This window comes from Pseudorca crassidens, chromosome 14, assembly GCF_039906515.1.
Source record: "Pseudorca crassidens isolate mPseCra1 chromosome 14, mPseCra1.hap1, whole genome shotgun sequence".
NCBI classification, from domain to species: domain Eukaryota; kingdom Metazoa; phylum Chordata; class Mammalia; order Artiodactyla; family Delphinidae; genus Pseudorca; species Pseudorca crassidens.
The window spans coordinates 81,887,110-81,905,484 of NC_090309.1; the positions used below are offsets into that span (position 1 = coordinate 81,887,110).

The 18,375-nt window shown below is 37.0% G+C and overlaps 1 pseudogene; it reads right to left on the reverse strand.

Moving 5' to 3' along the window:
• Positions 1–7,507: 7,507 nt before the first annotated feature.
• Positions 7,508–18,375, reverse strand: part of LOC137205560 (alpha-endosulfine pseudogene) — a 32,638-nt pseudogene continuing 21,770 nt past the window's right edge.

Below are 18,375 nucleotides of genomic sequence, written 5' to 3' on the forward strand. Positions count from 1 at the left end.
TATGGGGATATATGTACATGTATAGCTGATTCACTTTGTTATACAGCAGAAACTAACGCACCCTTGTAACGCCATTATACTCCAATAAAGATGTTAAAAAAAAAGAAAGAAAGAGCAGTTATTCCTGATTCCTGATATAATTTGGTTTAAGAGGCTTCACACAATGCTCACCAGACTCTTTTTTTCTGGCTTTTCCTTACATTACAACACGCATAGGTAATCTACATTTTACTATTAATGAGATTTAGTAAATAGACAAGGTGTTCAAAATTAGTTATTTGGAACACAAAAAATATCGAAAGCTGGCTTGCAAATGTCTAGCTCTTCAGAATTACCAACTCTGAAGAGGCTACATCAGACAATCAGCTAAAGAAAATTCCGAAAGTTTTCCATTCTTTATTCCAATTTCTTTTAAGGATTGTTTAAAATCAAAATGACTTTATTAGAGCTTTGCCCTCTAACATCTATTGTTCTCAATAGATTTATGGTCTTTATAACATTAAGTCTTTGTTACTCCTATTGTCTGGGAACATTTAGCCAACAATTATTTGCTCTGCACCTTTTTTCTTAGCATCTAAAAGTCTTTAATGTTTACCTAGTAAACTTTACTTATTGTCTCTTTTTATTTTCTTCCCCCAGCTTTTAAACCAAAGAAATTCTCTGCATATAAACTCCCATGTGCTTGCTTTTTTTTCTCAGTTGTTTATTATTTGTTTGTTTTTTCTTTTTATGTTTAACCCTTTAAACCATATAAATTTATTTTAGCACGTTGTTATGTGAGTCTACATTTATTTATGTTCCCAAAGACCAGTCACTCTATTATTAGCATTTATTGAATATTTTTATTTACTTATTGATCAAATTTGTTTACTTTATGCTGAATTATTATTAAACTACAGACTGTTTCAGAGTTAGCCATGCCTCTGGTTGTAGTGATTTTTTTTATATCAGTATCCTATTATTTTAATTATCAGAGCTATTAACATATTTTAGTATTTATTAGAACTGTCCTCCCTCCTTAGGTTTCTTTTTCCAAATCTTATTTTCTATTTTTAACTATTCAGTAAACTCTTTATGAAGGGATGAAAAGAGGAATGGATAAAGCACAGCAGTAAAAAAAATCAAGCCATGTAATGATACTTTCACCTACAAGGTAGCAGTAGTGCAGGAGTGGGCCAACCTTCCCTGAAACAATTGGACAGTAACCCAAAGGCAACAGAGCATCTATGTCAATCACTTTGTGACTGCAACTCTTGCAGATGAAGCCTGAGACTGCCGTATATAATTAAAGACTTGCTTATAAACCATATAAGCCGGAGTCAAGATATACAATGATACAATTACAAAGGGAAAAACCATATCTCAAGGCCCACTTTGCTTAGTTCCATAAGACACTGACTTGTATAGGAACTTGTATGCCTTTGTTAATACTGAAACCGAGAAGGACCCTGTGGGGTTCCTGGACATGAAAGCCTTTTTGTCCCCCATTTCTTGTAGGCAAGACTCCAGCTTCCCTTGACCTTCCTTGGGTTCCAAAGGGCAGATTCGAACAGTTGCTAATCCAGGGAGGAGCAGTCAAGAAACTACCTGAGACAAGATTAAAGGACCAGAGAAACTCATCAAGATTAGGAGACTGACCATCAGATGAGATTAAAGGATTGCAAACCCTGCTCACACCTGATTCTTATCAGCAACCCCACACTTGAACTCTTGCTATAAAACCTCTCATCGAATCCTCCCAGGTTGGGACACATAGTTTTTAAGGGCAGGAGCCTGCTGCATCCCTCTTTGCCTGGCAAAGCAATAAAGCTATTCTTTTCTACCTCACCCAGAACTCTGCCTCTGAGATTTGATTTGGCATCTGTGCAGAGAGGCTGAGCTTTTGGCCTTAATATGAATCTGCTGAAGTAATGGAAAATGTCAGATAAAATTGCTAAGCAAACAAATTGCAGCTAATGGCAACTTTTTCACAAGATAAATATGTCTATCATCTAATCATTAAAGAAACTACAAAACACATTGTCATAAAAAACAATTACAGGAACTTGTTCCTGGGAACCATTTGACTTGCAGAATGTATGGAGGAAATAGACATTTCTTTGCAAGTTTCAACACTTAAATAAGGTTTTCTTATTGAATTTGGAGTAATGTTTTTCAATTTTAAAAAATGTGAAATTCTCAAGAACTATAACAATTTAGGTATTTGAATTAAAGTTATAACTGTCACCAGGGCATAATGTGTAAATAAAAAGAGCAGATGTAAGCCACTATTAAAAGAGCATTCACAAATTGCAAAGACGACATTTTCTAGAAGCAAAAATCCTTTGTGATCTGGCTCTGTGATCCCAATTCCATTCATTTGCAGCAGAGTAATGGGAAACGCTGGATATTTCTCCCTCATACAGAAACTGAGTTTACATTATGTGTTTCATTAGTCCTACCGCGTACCCACTAAAATTAACAACGAATCATGTAATTTTCAAAGGTTTTTAATTATTGAAAAAACACAAACTCATAAATGTATACACACAAGAATCTAGTAAGTAAAACACAGAAAATACTTAGAATTGAGTGACCTGGGTGTGAGTTACAGTTTCCCATTTTTTTAATCTGTAAAATCTTGGGCAAGGAATTTAAATTTACAGAATCAAGTTTCTCCATCTCTAAAAAGTGATAATAGCAATGATCATTTAGCATGACACCACTGGAGTTTCTGAGCATTAAATGATCCCCAAAAGGGTGTTTGGTAAAGTGTAAGCACTATATTAAAATAAGCTTTTATTAGAAACATCACAACAATAATTACTATATCTATTAAAAAGTGATTTCCTTAAATTGGATTCATTTATATTGAGAGGTATATTTTTCAATTCTATTTATTTTCCTTTCACATGTATATAATTTATTTTCTCAACTTTTTTTGAATGATCTAAAACTTACAATAAATTTGAAAGAATAGGACAATGAATACTCATGTACCCTTCACCAATATTGTTAGATTCACGAATTGTTAACATTTTCCCACATATTCTTCATCTATCCCTCTCTACCTGCATGGGGGTTTGTATTCATTTATAAATTTGTGAAAGTAAGTTGTAGATATTATTCCATTTCTCCCCTAAATATATCTCCAAGGAACAAAGGTATTTTCTTACATAACCAAAATACTATAATCACAACCAGATGGCTAACATTGATACAATGATATTCAATAGGCAATGTATATTCAAATGTTTCTATCAAGAGTCTAATATTATAAATGATTATAAATGACCCTTTGGTATTTCTTTAGTTTCTTTTAATCTAGAATACCCCTCTCTTTTTTTTTTCTTTCACATCACTGACATTTTTTAAAGAGGCAAGCCATGTGTGTTGTGTCCACATGTAGACTTGTCTGATGTTCCATTGTTTAGATTTTAAGCATTTTCAGCAAGGATGCTTCCCAAAGTATTTCATCACAAGGAACACAATGGCATTTTGCCCATTATTAGTAATATGTAGTTTTATCCCTCAGTTAATTTAGTATCTACCAGATCTCTTCATTGTAAAAGAAGCTTTCTCTCATCATAATTAATAATTTGGCAGGGGGCAATTATTTGAGATTGTGTGACTATTCCTTTCCCCAACATACATTCAGTAGTGTAAGTTTATTTGATTTTGGTTTTTATTTGTAGTATGCGCATGCAAACATGTAAATTCAATACTTGGATTTCTGATAACTCAAAATTATTTTGATATTTTAAATTATCCCATGAAAATTTATTGTGAATTAATGAAAGGTCCAAAATGCTTAAATAATTTGAAAGTGCTTTTTTTTTTTTTAACGTCTTTATTGGAGTATAATTGTTTTACAATGATGTGTTAGTTTCTGCTTTATAACAAAGTGAATCAGTTATACATATACATATGTTCCCATATCTCTTCCCTTTTGCGTCTCCCTCCCTCCCACCCTCCCTATCCCACCCCTCTAGGTGGTCACAAAGCACCGAGCTGATCTCCCTGTGCCATGCGGCTGCTTCCCACTAGCTATCTATTTTACGTTTGGTAGTGTATATATGTCCATGCCACTCTCTCATTTTGTCCCAGCTTATCCTTCCCCCTCACCATATCCTCAAGTCCATGCTCTAGTATGTCTGTGTCTTTATTCCCGTCTTACCCCTAGGTTCTTCATGACCTTTTTTTTTTTCCTTAGATTCCATATATATGTGTTAGCATAGGTATTTGTTTTTCTCTTTCTGACTTACTTCACTCTCTATGACAGACTCTAGGTCCATCCACCTCACTACAAATAACTCAATTTCATTTCTTTTTATGGCTGAGTAATATTCCATTGTATATATGTGCCACATCTTCTTTATCCATTCATCCGATGATGGACACTTAGGTTGCTTCCATGTCCTGGCTATTGTAAATAGAGCTGCAATGAACATTTTGGTACATGACTCTTTTTGAATTATGGTTTTCTCAGGGCATATGCCCAGTAGTGGGATTGCTGGGTCGTATGATAGTTCTATTTGTAGTTTTTTAAGGAACCTCCATACTGTTCTCCATAGTGGCTGTATCAATTTACATTCCCACCAACAGTGCAAGAGGGTTCCCTTTTCTCCACACCCTCTCCAGCATTTATTGTTTCTAGATTTTTTGATGATGGCCATTGTGACTGGTGTGAGATGATATCTCATTGTAGTTTTGATTTGCATTTCTCTAATCATTAATGATATTGAGCATTCTTTCATGTGTTTGTTGGCCATCTGTATATCTTCTTTGGAGAAATGTCTATTTAGGTCTTCTGCCCATTTTTGGATTGGGTTGTTTGTTTCTTTGATACTGAGCTGTGTGAGCTGCTTGTAAATTTTGGAGATTAATCCTTTGTCAGTTGCTTCATTTGCAAATATTTTCTCCCATTCTGAGGGTTGTCTTTTCGTCTTCTTTATGGTTTCCTTTGCTGTGCAAAAGCTTTGAAGTTTCATTAGGTCCCATTTGTTTATTTTTGTTTTTATTTCCATTTCTCTAGGAGGTGGGTCACAAAGGATCTTGCTGTGATTTATGTCATAGAGTGTTTTGCCTATGTTTTCCTCTAAGAGCTTGATAGATTCTGGCCTTACATTTAATCTTTAATGTAATCTTTAATCCATTTGGAGCTTATTTTTGTGTATGGTGTTAGGGAGTGATCTAATCTCATTCTTTTACATGTAGCTGTCCAGTTTTCCCAGCATCACTTATTGAAGAGGCTGTCCTTTCTCCACTGTATATTCTTGCCTCCTTTATCAAACATAAGGTGACCATATGTGTGTTGGTTTATCTCTGGGCTTTCTATTCTGTTCCATTCATCTATATTTCTGTTTTTGTGCCAGTACCATACTGTCTTGATTACTGTAGCTTTGTAGTATAGTCTGAAGTCAGGAAGTCTGATTCCTCCAGCTCCATTTTTTGTTCCCAAGATTGCTTTGGCTATTCAGGGTCTTTTGTGTTTCCATACAAATTGTGAAATTTTTTGTTCTAGTTCTGTGAAAAATGCCAGTGGTAGTTTGATAGGGATTGCATTGAATCTGTAGATTGCTTTGGGTAGTAGAGTCATTTTCACAATGTTGATTCTTCCAATCCAAGAACATGGTATATCTCTCCATCTATTTGTATCATCTTTAATTTCTTTCATCAGTGTCTTATAATTTTCTGCATACAGGTCTTTTTTTTTTAATATCTATTTATTTTTTTGGCCGTGCCAGGTCTTAGTTGTGGCAACATGGGATCTTCATTGTGGCATGAGGGATCTTTAGTTGAGGCATGCAGGATCTAGTTCTCTGACCAGGGATTGAACCTGGACCCCCTGCATTGGGAGCATGGAGTCTTAACCACTGCACCACCAGGGAAGTCCCTGAAAGTGCTTTTAAATGTTTTATGAATATATACTCCTTTTTAAATGAAAAAATAATGACTTGAGGACCTCCATTATGACCTGGTGCACACAGGGGCATGGAGGCCAGGTTGGAAACAGATATAGTTCATTTCTGTATCCCTGGAAATGAGGAGAAATCCAAAAATATGTCTTTGTTTTCACTTACTGAATATTAAAGAAAAGGTTACCTAGTGAATGACCTTAACTTCCAAAAATATCAAATATTTTAAATAATCCTTGGAGGCTTTGCAATCATTTTAGATAACTCAGATTGACCACCTAAGCAAGAAGTATTGAAAGGTATGCAAATGAATCTACGTGTACCCATAAGAGGTAGCAGTCTACTGCAACTGTTTCTGAAAATTCTCTCAGCTGAGTATCTATGGACTTATTATGTTTAAAACCTTTGCTCCTAAGCATTCATGTAGGCTGACTTTTCAATTTCAAGGGATTTCAGAACAGTTCCCTGCAATTTATCATGTGAAAAGAATTAACAAGAAAGAAAATGGAAGCACATTCACATTTGCCAAGACATTTCCCTTCAGAAGGAGAAAAAGCTCCTGAATGAATAATATAAGAAAGATGGTTTCGGTGCTTCAAAAACAGAAAAATTACTTAAAGTTCCCATTAGTAAAGCCAGCCTTCCCTTTCCTATAGAATATGAATAAGAACCCGGTACACAGTTGAAACCTGCTATATTCCAGCCCATTATCACACAGGTTCAGGTTGCTAAGGGCTCACTGCAGTGTCCCACCCCCTACAGAAACCATCTTGATAAGGTGTTAGAACACGTCTCAGTACTGAAGGCAAATCCAAATTAAGTTGATCCTCTATTTTCCCAAAGCGGAATACAATGAAAATAAGGTTTTAGGCCAATATGAATATACAGACTTTTACAGGTTTATAACACATAATGAACTAACTTAGTTACACATATTTTAAACCTTCTATGTTGTTGTCCAGAGCTAATGTTTGGTTCCCTTATCTCAACTCAGTCGCTTGGTCCTCTAATCTAGTTTCACGCCTTTAATCTTCCAATGGCTCCCAATTTGACCAGAAATTTTCCCCAATGTCCAGATTCAGATATCTAATATCTGAATTCAATGGGTTACAAGGAGACTGGTTTTTGCGGCTTCAGAGACAGCTGCAAATTCCTCCAGGACAATTCAGATTACAAGCATGGGTGGCAGATCGAACGTGAGTTTGATGAGGATCGCTAATGGTGTCTATGAGGACGAAAACTATGAAGTGGGAAGTGATGAGGAGGAACTACCGTTCAAGTGTTTCATCTGTCGACAGACCTTCCAAAACCCAGTTGTCACCAAGGGCAGGCATTATTTCTGCGAGAGCTGTGCACTGCAGCATTTCCGCCCCACCCGGGGCTGCTATGTCTGTGACCAGCAGACCAATGGCGTCTTCAATCCAGCGAAAGAATTGATTGCTAAACTGGAGAAGCATAGACCTGCAGAATAGGGTGGTGCTTCCGATTTCCCAGAAGACCCCCATAAGGGTCCAATTCCTATTACTTAATTTTCCCATTATTCTCAAATCTCAAGATAAATGTTTTGTTGTTTTGGAAATCTTAAAAAAAAAAGTCCAGATATCTAATTTTTATTCAACATCTCCAGTTGGGTATCTAACGGATAGCTCAGAGGTGCCACCAGAAACAGTCTCTGCCCCTCCCAGGGGTTCTCGTTTGCTAAAGCTGGCAACTCTAGCCCTCTTCTCCCTTGCAGCCTTCCACAGCTCAGGTGATGACAGGTAAGGAAGTAAGCAGAGACAAAAGGGTTCTTGAAAGACGAAGAAGGGTCATAAATGGAGCCCTCAGAAGATAGTTTTTTTCTGGGAATGTTAAATTCTAACCTCCAAAGAACTTTTACAGTCATTAGAGTGTATTTGAAAAGATTTATATCAAGACTTAACTGCACCGGAAATTCAGAAGTGAATCAAAGAGATCCAGGACAGTAGAAACACACCAGAGGTAGAATACCTCCATATGCTAATTACTGAACCCTGAACAATCAGAGTCAGAGGCATCTCAGCAATTAGTAAGTAATACCCATAGTAGTAGTCCTCTGGAATGCACCAGAATAAGACAATACAATAGATAATGTGGGCCAGAATCAAAGATAATCCAAAGAATGTGGCAAAAGTATAAGAAACACTGCTCTATTCACTGTTAATTAATGTAGAAAAGTGGAATAAAAATTTTAAACTGGAACTACATTTCCGTTGATTCTCACATATGTGCTAATTTGTCATATGCATTTCTGCTTAAATTAGCGCTTTGAAACACGTATGTTATTGTTCTGTGATATGAGTCTAGCTCCTTTCACTTAATACATTTTTTTAATGAACAAAGCAAACAGAATTTGCTTTTAGGTTATCCAAATAAATCACATGGTTTCTTCTATAAGAAACATACAATAATGATTACAAAACCATTAAAGATATTCTATACAAAATAGAACATGGACCAATCTCATATACAAACATAAAGGGTGCTATTAATTATTTCTAGTTGTTCCATAAGTTCCCAAATGGAAGAGTCCCTCCTTGTATTGATAAGAAGAGATATATGCCCAAGGTTATAGCATGTGAACAGTGAACAAGCACAGTCAGGATTAAATAGATACTCAGATAAGCAACTCCCTTGAGTCTATTCAACAGTTCATGTCATCGCCAGTGTTAAACATTGGGCTTCGGAACGAAGAAATTTGATTTATCCAAACTATAGTTCTTGAGAACTACTGAATTTTTATTAAAAAAAAATTGTAGAGGGGAAAAAGAATTAAAAAGCAAACAAGTCAATCTTAGGCTTCATTTCTGTTTTATATCCTGCCATAGCCTAAGGTTAAAAAGCACTCCTTTTAATCATGAAAAAGATATTCATCACAAGTTAGCCTGAAATAAATCACTCCCCATAGGAAAATCAACATAAACATGGATGGCTCTGCAACAAAAGTCAGAAAAAAAGAGAGAGAAATGGAAACATTTTGTCTTACCTGTGAACTTCCCCAGTTTAATGAAATCTCCAATCAGAGCCTTCTCCAAAGTCAATGTCTGCAAACATCTGAAGAACAAAACAATTAAATTTGATATTCTCAAATAGATCTTCTAAATGATGTAACTGGCATAATATTGCAATGTCATATAATTTGCAAGCAACATTTGAATTTGGTAAGGAAGCCAAAGCATGTACTAAACTCACTGAAATTTCTTTCCTTCAGCCTAACAATTTTTGTCAGTTTCTGAAACAGACCCACAGATAACGTAAACATTTTGACAGAAAATTGGTGGTGGTGACTATGGCATAAAACTATCTGAGGACAAATGTACTGTGACTTGGAACATAAGATAAAATTTTCTTTGCACAGAGGCAAAATGAAGTGATGACAGAGTTCACAAAACCTATTCTCCTCTTGAAATTGCATTCTGATTTTTCCTTTCATTGGGCATCTTTCAAAAATAAACACTCAACACTCCAAGCAATTCCATTGACATTGGTTTGCAAGTAATCACCATTCCAGAATTTGCTTTATACTCTTTCTACCTGTAAGAGTATTAAAAAGGCATTCCTGCTTTACTGTGTTTTATTAAGAAGCTTGATCTAGGGGAAAAATTTGGGTAGCCCAAACTCTATCATGCCCATCCTCCCTGCTTCTACATGTGCTGTTCTCCCTTTCCTGTCAAATACATATTTCCAATTGGTAATACCAAGCACAGTGTCAGGGGTGAGTAGAAAATTTGGGGTTAGAGTTTATTCTTTCTAAATACTTGGTTCCTGAGTACTGCCTCTCATGTATATATTTAACCTTTTTTCCTTTAGAATTTCTCTTTAGACCTTCCTTTTTTTTAATTTAATTTTTATTTTATATTGGGGTATAGTTGATTTACAATGTTGTGTTAGTTTCAGGTGTACAGCAAAGTGATTCAGTTAAACGTATACATATATCCATTCTTTTTCAGATTCTTTTCCCATATAGGTTGTTACAGAATACTGAGTATGGTTCCCTGTGCTGTATGGTAGGTCCTTGTTGATTATCTGTTTTATATATAGAAGTCTGTATATGTTTGTCCCCAATTCATAATTTATCCCTCCTCCACACGTTTCCCCTTTGGTAACCATAAGTTTGTTTTCAAATCTGTGAGTCTGTTTCTGTTTCGTAAATAAGTTTATTTGTATCACCTTTTTAGATTCCACATATAAATGATATCATATGATATTTGTCTTTCTATCTTCCTCTGTCTGACTTACTTTACTTAGTATGATAATCTCTGGGTCCATCTATGTTGCTACAAATGGCATTATTTTGTTCTTTTTTATGGCTGAGTAATATTCCATTGTATATATGTACCACATCTTCTTCATCCATTCCTCTGTTGATGGACATTTAGGTTGCTTCCATGTCTTGGCTGTTATAAATAGTGCTGCAGTGAACACTAGGGTGCACGTATATTTTCAAATTATGGTTTTCTCCAGATATATCCCCAGGAGTGGGATTGCTCGATCATATGGTAGCTCTGTTTTCAGTTCTTCAAGGAACCTCTATACTGTCTCCCTAGTGGTTGTACCACCCATCTATGTTTTAATAAAACTGAAGTACAGTAGTCCCCTGCATCTGCAGGGAATATGTTCCAAGACCTCCAGTTGATACCTGAAACCATGGAGAGTACCACACCCTGTATTTGCTGTTTTTTCCTACACATACATATCTGTGATGAAGTTTAATTTATAAATTAGGCACACTAAGAGATTGACAACAATAACTAATAATAAAATGTAACAATTATAACAATATACTGTAATAAAAGTTAGGCAAATTTGGTCTATTTCTCTCTCTCAAAATGCCCTATTGTACAAATGTAATGCCTTTTCCATCTTAACAAAGCACTTAGCATGCACCATAGCCATAACTTTTGCATTTTGAGATGCAACAGCAAAACTAGCAAGAATTTCTCTTTTCTTCTTCACAAGTTCATGGAGAGAAGATTTGTTCTTAGATCTTATCAACTTTAGCATATAATTTTTTTCTTTCCTTATTAAGTCAAAAGCTTTCACATCTTCACTTAAAGAAAACGTGTTATGGATTCTCTTTGGCATGTTTGAATTGCCAGCATTACTACACTTGCGCATTGAGGTCATTATTAAGTAAAACAAGGGTTACTTGAACACAAGTACTGTGATATCATGACAGTCAATCTGGTAACTGAGAAGGCTACCAAGTAACTAATGGGCAGAATACAATGGACAAAGGGCTAATTCACATTCCAGGCAGGACAGAGTAGGACAGCACCAGGTTTTATCATGCTACCCAGAAGACCTACAATTTCAAACTTAAGAGTTGTTAATTACTGAAAACTTCTGTTTAACATTTCTGGACCAGAGTTTACTGTTGGTAACTGAAACTGTGGAAAGTGAAACTGTGGATCAGGGAGGGCTACTGTAACCCCAATTTTCAAACCATCACCTGTGTTTGCCTCCCTTTGTGCTTCTTCTTAATCTATCATCCTTCAAGTGTCCTTACTCAGACTTTTTCTAAGTTCACATTTGCTATATTTTCCAAAGTCCAACTCAATTATTAGCTCACTTGCAAAGCTTTTCCTGACTGCCAACTAGAAACAGTTTGATCTTCCTTTAAGTTCTCAAAATAATCCATGAACCACTCAAGTTATATAATACAGTCTACTTTGTATTCAATTAATTTGCTGCAACTCTTCTCTCTCTTACTGGATGATAGCAAGTTGGTCACAAAATTGCTGCCGTGTGTTCTAAATCCATCCCTTGTTCTCCCCAAGGCCTAGACCTAACTGAACACTCCATACATGGAATATGATATTAGCAATTCTTTGTTTAAAAATGAGCATTTATATTCTTCACCAAATAAAATGTAAGACTTAGAAAATTCAATATTGACTGGACTCCAATTCATAAATTAAATTAAAATACCAATGAATATTTTCATTAAAGAAAGCAAGAGGATCACATTGGTGGCCAACACCATCCCCCAGTAAACCTGCAGAAATTGCAGCTCAATCACAACAGGAGGGTGCACACAGCCCACCCAGTGAACGACCCTAGAGCACCTGGTTCTGGTGACCAGAGAGGGTTGTACCACTGGGCCCCACAGGGTACTTTGTACATAGGTAACTCTTTTAAGACTGGAAGATGTGGCTGATATGCATAATAGGTAGAAACAAAAAGAGAGTTAGGCAAAATGAAGAGACAATGGAATACCTTCCAAACAAAAGAACAGGACAAAAGTTCAGAAAAAGAACTAAACAGAATGGAAATAAGCAATTTACCATATAAAGAGTTCAAAGAAATAGTCATAAAGATGACTGCAATCAGGAGAAAATGGATGAAACTCACTGAGAACTTCAAAAAAGAGATCAAAAATATAAAAAAGAACCAATCAGAACTGAAGACTACAATAACTGAAAGGAAAACACACTAGAGGGAATCACAGCATACTAGAGGATGCAGAAGGATAGACCAGCAATCTGGAAGATAGAGTAGAGGAAGAAGAAAAATATGAAAAGAAAAGAAAAGAGAATTTAAATAAAACACCTGGACACAAAGGAAATAGAAACACAATGATCCATAATCTATGGGAGACAGCAAAAGTTCTTAAAAGAGTGCAGTTTATAGGGGAAAAAGTCTACCTCAGGAAATAAGAAATGTCTCAAATAAAGAATAAAACCTTACATCCAAAGGAAGTGGGAAAAGAACAAGAAAAACCAAAATTAGTAAAAGAAAATAAATAATAAACATCAGAGCAGAGACAAAAAAGAGTAAAGATCAACAAAACTCAGAGCTGACTCATTGTCAGCTGACACCACAGAAACACAAGGGATCATAAGAGATTACTATGGACAATTATATGCCAATAAAATGGACAACATGGAAGAAATGAACAAATTCCTAGAAATGTACAATCTCCCAAGCCTGAATCAGAAGAAATAGAAATATGAACAGACTAATTACCAATAATAAAATTGATTCAGTAATAAAAAATTCCCAACAAACAAAAGTTCAGGACTGGATGACTTCATAGGTAACTTCTATAAAACATTTAGAGAAGAGTTAACACCTATCCTTCTCAAACTATTCCAAAAAATTGCAGAGGAAGGAACATTTTTGAACTAACTTTGAGGGCAGCTTCACCCTGATACCAAAACCAGATAAAAGTACCCCCGAAATAAAATTACAGGCCAATATCACTGACATACATAGATGCAAAAAATGCTCAACAAACTATTATCAAAGGATCATACACCATGATCAAGTGGAGTTTATCCCAGGGATGCAAAGATGATCCAATATCCACAAATCAATCAACATGGTACACCACATTAACAAAATGTTAATAAAAATTATTCACTTTTGTTGTAGAACAAAAAAATCATATGATCATCTCAACAGATGTAGAAAAAGCTTTTGACAAATTTCAACATCGATTTATGATAAAAACTCAACAAATTGGGTATAGAGGGAACATACCTCAACAAATAAAGGCCATATATGACAAGCTCACAGTTAACATTGTACTCAATGGTGAAAAAGAGAAAACATTTTTTTCTAAGATCAGGACAAGGATATCCACTCTTAGCGCTTTTATTCAACATAATATTGGAAGTCCTAGTCACAGCTGTCAGACAAAAATATAGGAATTCAAATTGAAAAGGAAGAAGTAAAGCTGTCACTGTTTGCAGATGATGTGATATTATATATAGAAAATCCTAAGATACCACCAAAGAAACTATTAAAACAAATAAATGAATTCAGTAAAGTTGCAGGATACAAGATTAATATACAAAAATCTGTTGCATTCCTATACACTAACAATAAACTATCAGAAAGAGAAATTAAGTAAATAATGCCATTTACAATTGCATCAAAAAAAATAAAACACCTAGGAATAAACCTAACCCAGGAGGTAAAAGACCTTTACTCAAAATAATATGAGACATTAATGAATGATACTGAAGATGACACTAACAATTGGAAAGATATACCACCCTCCTGGACTGGAAGAATATTATTAAAATGACGGGGGGGGGGGGACCTTCAAGATGTCAGAGGAGTAAGACATGGAGCTCACCTTCCTAACCACAAATACAACAAAAATACATCTACGTGTGGAACAACTCCTACAGAACACCTACTGAATGCTGGCAGAAGACCTCAGACTTCCCAAAAGGCAAGAAAATCCCCATGTACCTGAGTAGGGCAAAAGAAAAAAGAAAAAACAGAGACAAAAGAATAGGGATGGGACCTACACCTCTGGAAGGGAGCTGTGAAGGAGGAAAAGTTTCCACACACTAGGAAGCCCCTTCATTGGCAGAGAGGGGGGTTGGGTGGGGGGGAAGCTTTGGAGCCACGGAGGAGAGTGCAGCAACAGGGGAGCAGAGGGTGAAATGGAGAAATTCCCACAGAGGATCGGTGCCTACCACCAGCCTGAGAGGCTTGTCTGCTCACCCGCTGGGGTGGGTGGAGGCTGGGAGCTGAGGCTCGGGCTTTGGAGGTCAGATCCCAGGGAGAGGACTGGGATTGGCTCTGTGAACACAGCCTGAAGGGGGATAGTGTGCCACAGATAGCTGGGAGGAAGTCCAGGAAAAAAGTTTGGACCTGCCTAAGAGTCAAGAGACCATTGTTTCAGGGTGCGCGAGGAGAGGGGATTCAGAGCACCATCTAAACGAGCTCCAGAGACAGGAGCAAGCTGGGGCCACCAGCTCAGACCCAAGAGACGGGCATGAAATGCTAATGCTGCTGCTGCAGCCACCCAAGAATCCCATGTGCAAGCACAGGTCACTATCCACACCCACCCTGGGAGCCTGTGCAGTACGCCACTACAAGGGTCCCAATCAAGGGAGAACACATGGTGTGCCTCAGGCTGTTGCAATGTCATGTAGGTCTCTGTCACTGCAGGCTCACCCTATATTCCAATTATAGCTACTATACCCCTCCCTACACCTGGCCTGAATGAGCCAGAGCCCCCTAATCAGCCGCTGCTTTAACCGCCTCCTGTCTGGGTGGGGAACAGACGCCTGAGGGTGACCTACCTGTAGAGGCGGGGCTAAAACCAAAGCTAAACACCAGGAGCTGTGTGAATAAAGAAGAGAAAAGGAAATTTCTCCCAGCAGCCTCAGGAGCAGTGGATTAAATCCCCACAATCAACTTGATGTACCCTGCATCTGTGGAATACCTGAAAAGACAACGAATCATCCCAAAATTGAGGCAGTGGACTTTGGGAGCAACTGTAGACTTGGGAGTTTGCTGCCTATAACTGATTTGTTCCTGATTTTTATGTATATCTTAGTATAGTTTTTAGTGCTTGTTATCACTGATGGATTTGTTTATTGGTTTGGTTGCTCTATTCTTTTTATTATTATTTTATTTTTACCTTAATAATTTAAAAAATATATTTTTATCTTTCTTTTTTTCTCCCTTTTCTTCTGAGCCATGTGGCTGAGAGGGTCTCAGTGCTCTGACCTGGTGTCAGGCCTGAGCCTCGGAGGTGAGAGAGCCAAGTTCAGGATATCGGACCACCAGAGACCTCCTGGCCCCAAGTAATAACAATTGGCGAGAGATTTCCCAGAGATCGCCTTCTCAATGCTAAGACCCAGCTCCAATCAACTGCCAGCAAGCCCCAGTGCTGGGCACCCCATGACAAACAACTAGTGAGACAGGAACACAACCCCACCCATTAGCAGAGAGGCTGCCTAAAATCATACTAAGGCCACAGACACCCCAAAACACACCACTGGATGCAGCCTTGCCCACTAGAAAGACAAGATCCAGCCCCACCCACCAGAACACAGGCACCAGTCCCCTCTACCAGGAAGCCTACACAAGCCACTGAAACAACCTTACCCACTGGGGGCAGACACCAGAAACAACAGCAGCTACGAACCTGCAGCCTGAGGAAAGGAGATCCCAAACACAGTAAGTTCAACAAAATGAGAAGACAGAGAAATATGCAGCAGATGAAGGAGCAAGGTAAAAACCCATCAGACCAAAAATGAAGAGGAAATAGTCAGTCTACCTGAAAAAGAATTCAGAGTAATGTTAGTAAAGATGATCCAAAATCTCGGGAAAAGAATGGAGAAAATACAAGAAAGGTTTAACAAGAACCAAGAAGAACTAAAGAGCAAACAAACAATGGTGAACAACAGAATAAATGAAATTAAAAAGTCTCTACAAGGAATCAATAACAGAATAACTGATGCAGAAGAACGGATAAGTGACCTGGAAGATAAAATAGTGGAAATAACTACCTCAAAGCAGAATAAAGAAAAAAGAATGAAAAGAATTGAGAACAGTTTCAGAGACATCTGGGACAATATTAAATGCACCACATTCAAATTATAGGGTCCCAGAAGTAGAAAAGAAAAAGAAAGCGACTGAGAAAATATTTGAAGAGATTATAGTTGTATAAAACTTGTATAATATGGGAAAGGAAATAGTCAAGTCCAGGAAGCGCAGAGAGTACCATACAGGATAAATCCAAGGAAAAACATGCCAGACACATATTAATCACACTACCAAAAAATTAAATACAAAGAAAAAATATTAAAAGCAGCAAGGGAAAAGCAACAAATAACATACAAGGGAATCCTCATAAGGTTAACAGCTGAACTTTCAGCAGAAACTCTGCAGGCCAGAAAGGAGTGGCAGGACATACTTAAAGTGATGAAAGGGAAAAACCTACAACCAAGATTACTCTACCCAGCAAGGATCTCATTCAAATTTGATGGAGAAATTAAAACCTTTACAGACAAGTGAAGCTAAGAAAATTCAGAACCACCAAACCAGCTTTACAACAAATGCTAAAGGAATTTCTCTAGGCACGAAACACAAGAGAAGGAAAAGACCTACAATGACAAACCGGAAACAATTAAGAAAATGGTAATAGGAACATACATATTGATAATTACCTTAAATGTAAATGGATTAAATTCTTTAAGCAAAAGACATAGACTGGCTGAATGGATACAAACACAAGACCTGTATATATGCTGTCTACAAGAGACCCACCTCAGACCTAGGGACACATACGGACTGAAAGTGAGGGATAGAAAAAAATATTCCATGCAAATGGAAATCAAAGGAAAGCTGGAGAAGCAATTCTCATACCAGACAAAATAGACTTTAAAACAAAGACTATTACAAGAGACAAAGAAGGACATTACGTAATCATCAAGGGATCAGCCCGAGAAGAAGATAAAACAATTGTAAATATTTATGCACCCAACGTAGGAGCACCTCAATACATAACATAAGTGCAAACAGCCATAAAACAGTAACACAATAATAGTAGGGGACTTTAACACCCCACTTTCACCAATGGACAGATCATCCAAAATGAAGCTAAATAAGAAACACAGGGGCTTCCCTGGTGGAGCAGTTGCTGGGAGTCTACCTGCCAATGCAGGGGACACGTGTTTGTGCCCCTGTCCGGGAGGATTCCACATGCCATGGAGTGTCTGGGCCCATGAGCCATGGCCGCTGAGCTGGCATATCCGGAGCCTGTACTCTGCAATGGGAGAGGCCGCAGCAGTGAGAGGCCCACGTACCGCAAAAAAACAAACAAAAAACACAAGCTTTAAATGACATATTAAATAAGATGGACTTAATTGATATTTCTAGGACCTCCCATCCAAAAACAACAGAATACATTTTCTTCTCAAGTGCTCATGGAACATTCTCCAGGATAGATCATATATTGGGTCGCAAATCAAGCCTTGGTAAACTGAAGAAAACTGAAATCGTTTCAAGTATCTTTACCAACCACAACACTATGAGACTAGATATCAATTACAGGAAAGAAAGTGCAAAAAGTCCAAAGACATGGAGACTAAACAATACACTACTAAATAACCAAGAGATCACTGAAGAAATCAAAGAGAAAATAAAAAAATACCTAGAAACAAATGACAATGAAAACACAATGACCCAAAACCTATGGGAGGCAGCAAAAGCAGTTCTAAGAGGGAAGTTTACAGCGATAAAACCTTACCTCCAAAAACAAGAAACATCTCAAATAAACAACTTAACCTTACACCTAAAGCAATTAGAGAATGAAGAAAAAAACCCCCAAAGTTAGCAGAAGGAAAGGAATCATAAACATCAGATCAGAAATAAATGAAAGACAAATGAATGAAACAATAGCCAACATCAATGAAACTAAAAGCTGGTTGTTTGAGAAGATAAACAAAATTGATAAACCATTAACTAGACTCATCAAGAAAAAAGGGAGAAGACTCAAATCAACAGAATTAGAAATGAAAAAGGAGAACTAACAACTGACACTGCAGAAATGCAAAGGACCATAAGAGATTACTACAAGCAACTATATGCCAATAAAATGGACAACCTGGAAGAAATGGACAAATTCTTAGAAAAGCACAACCTTCTGAGACTGGATCAGGAAGAAATAGAAAATATAAACAGAAAAATCACAAGCAGTGAAATT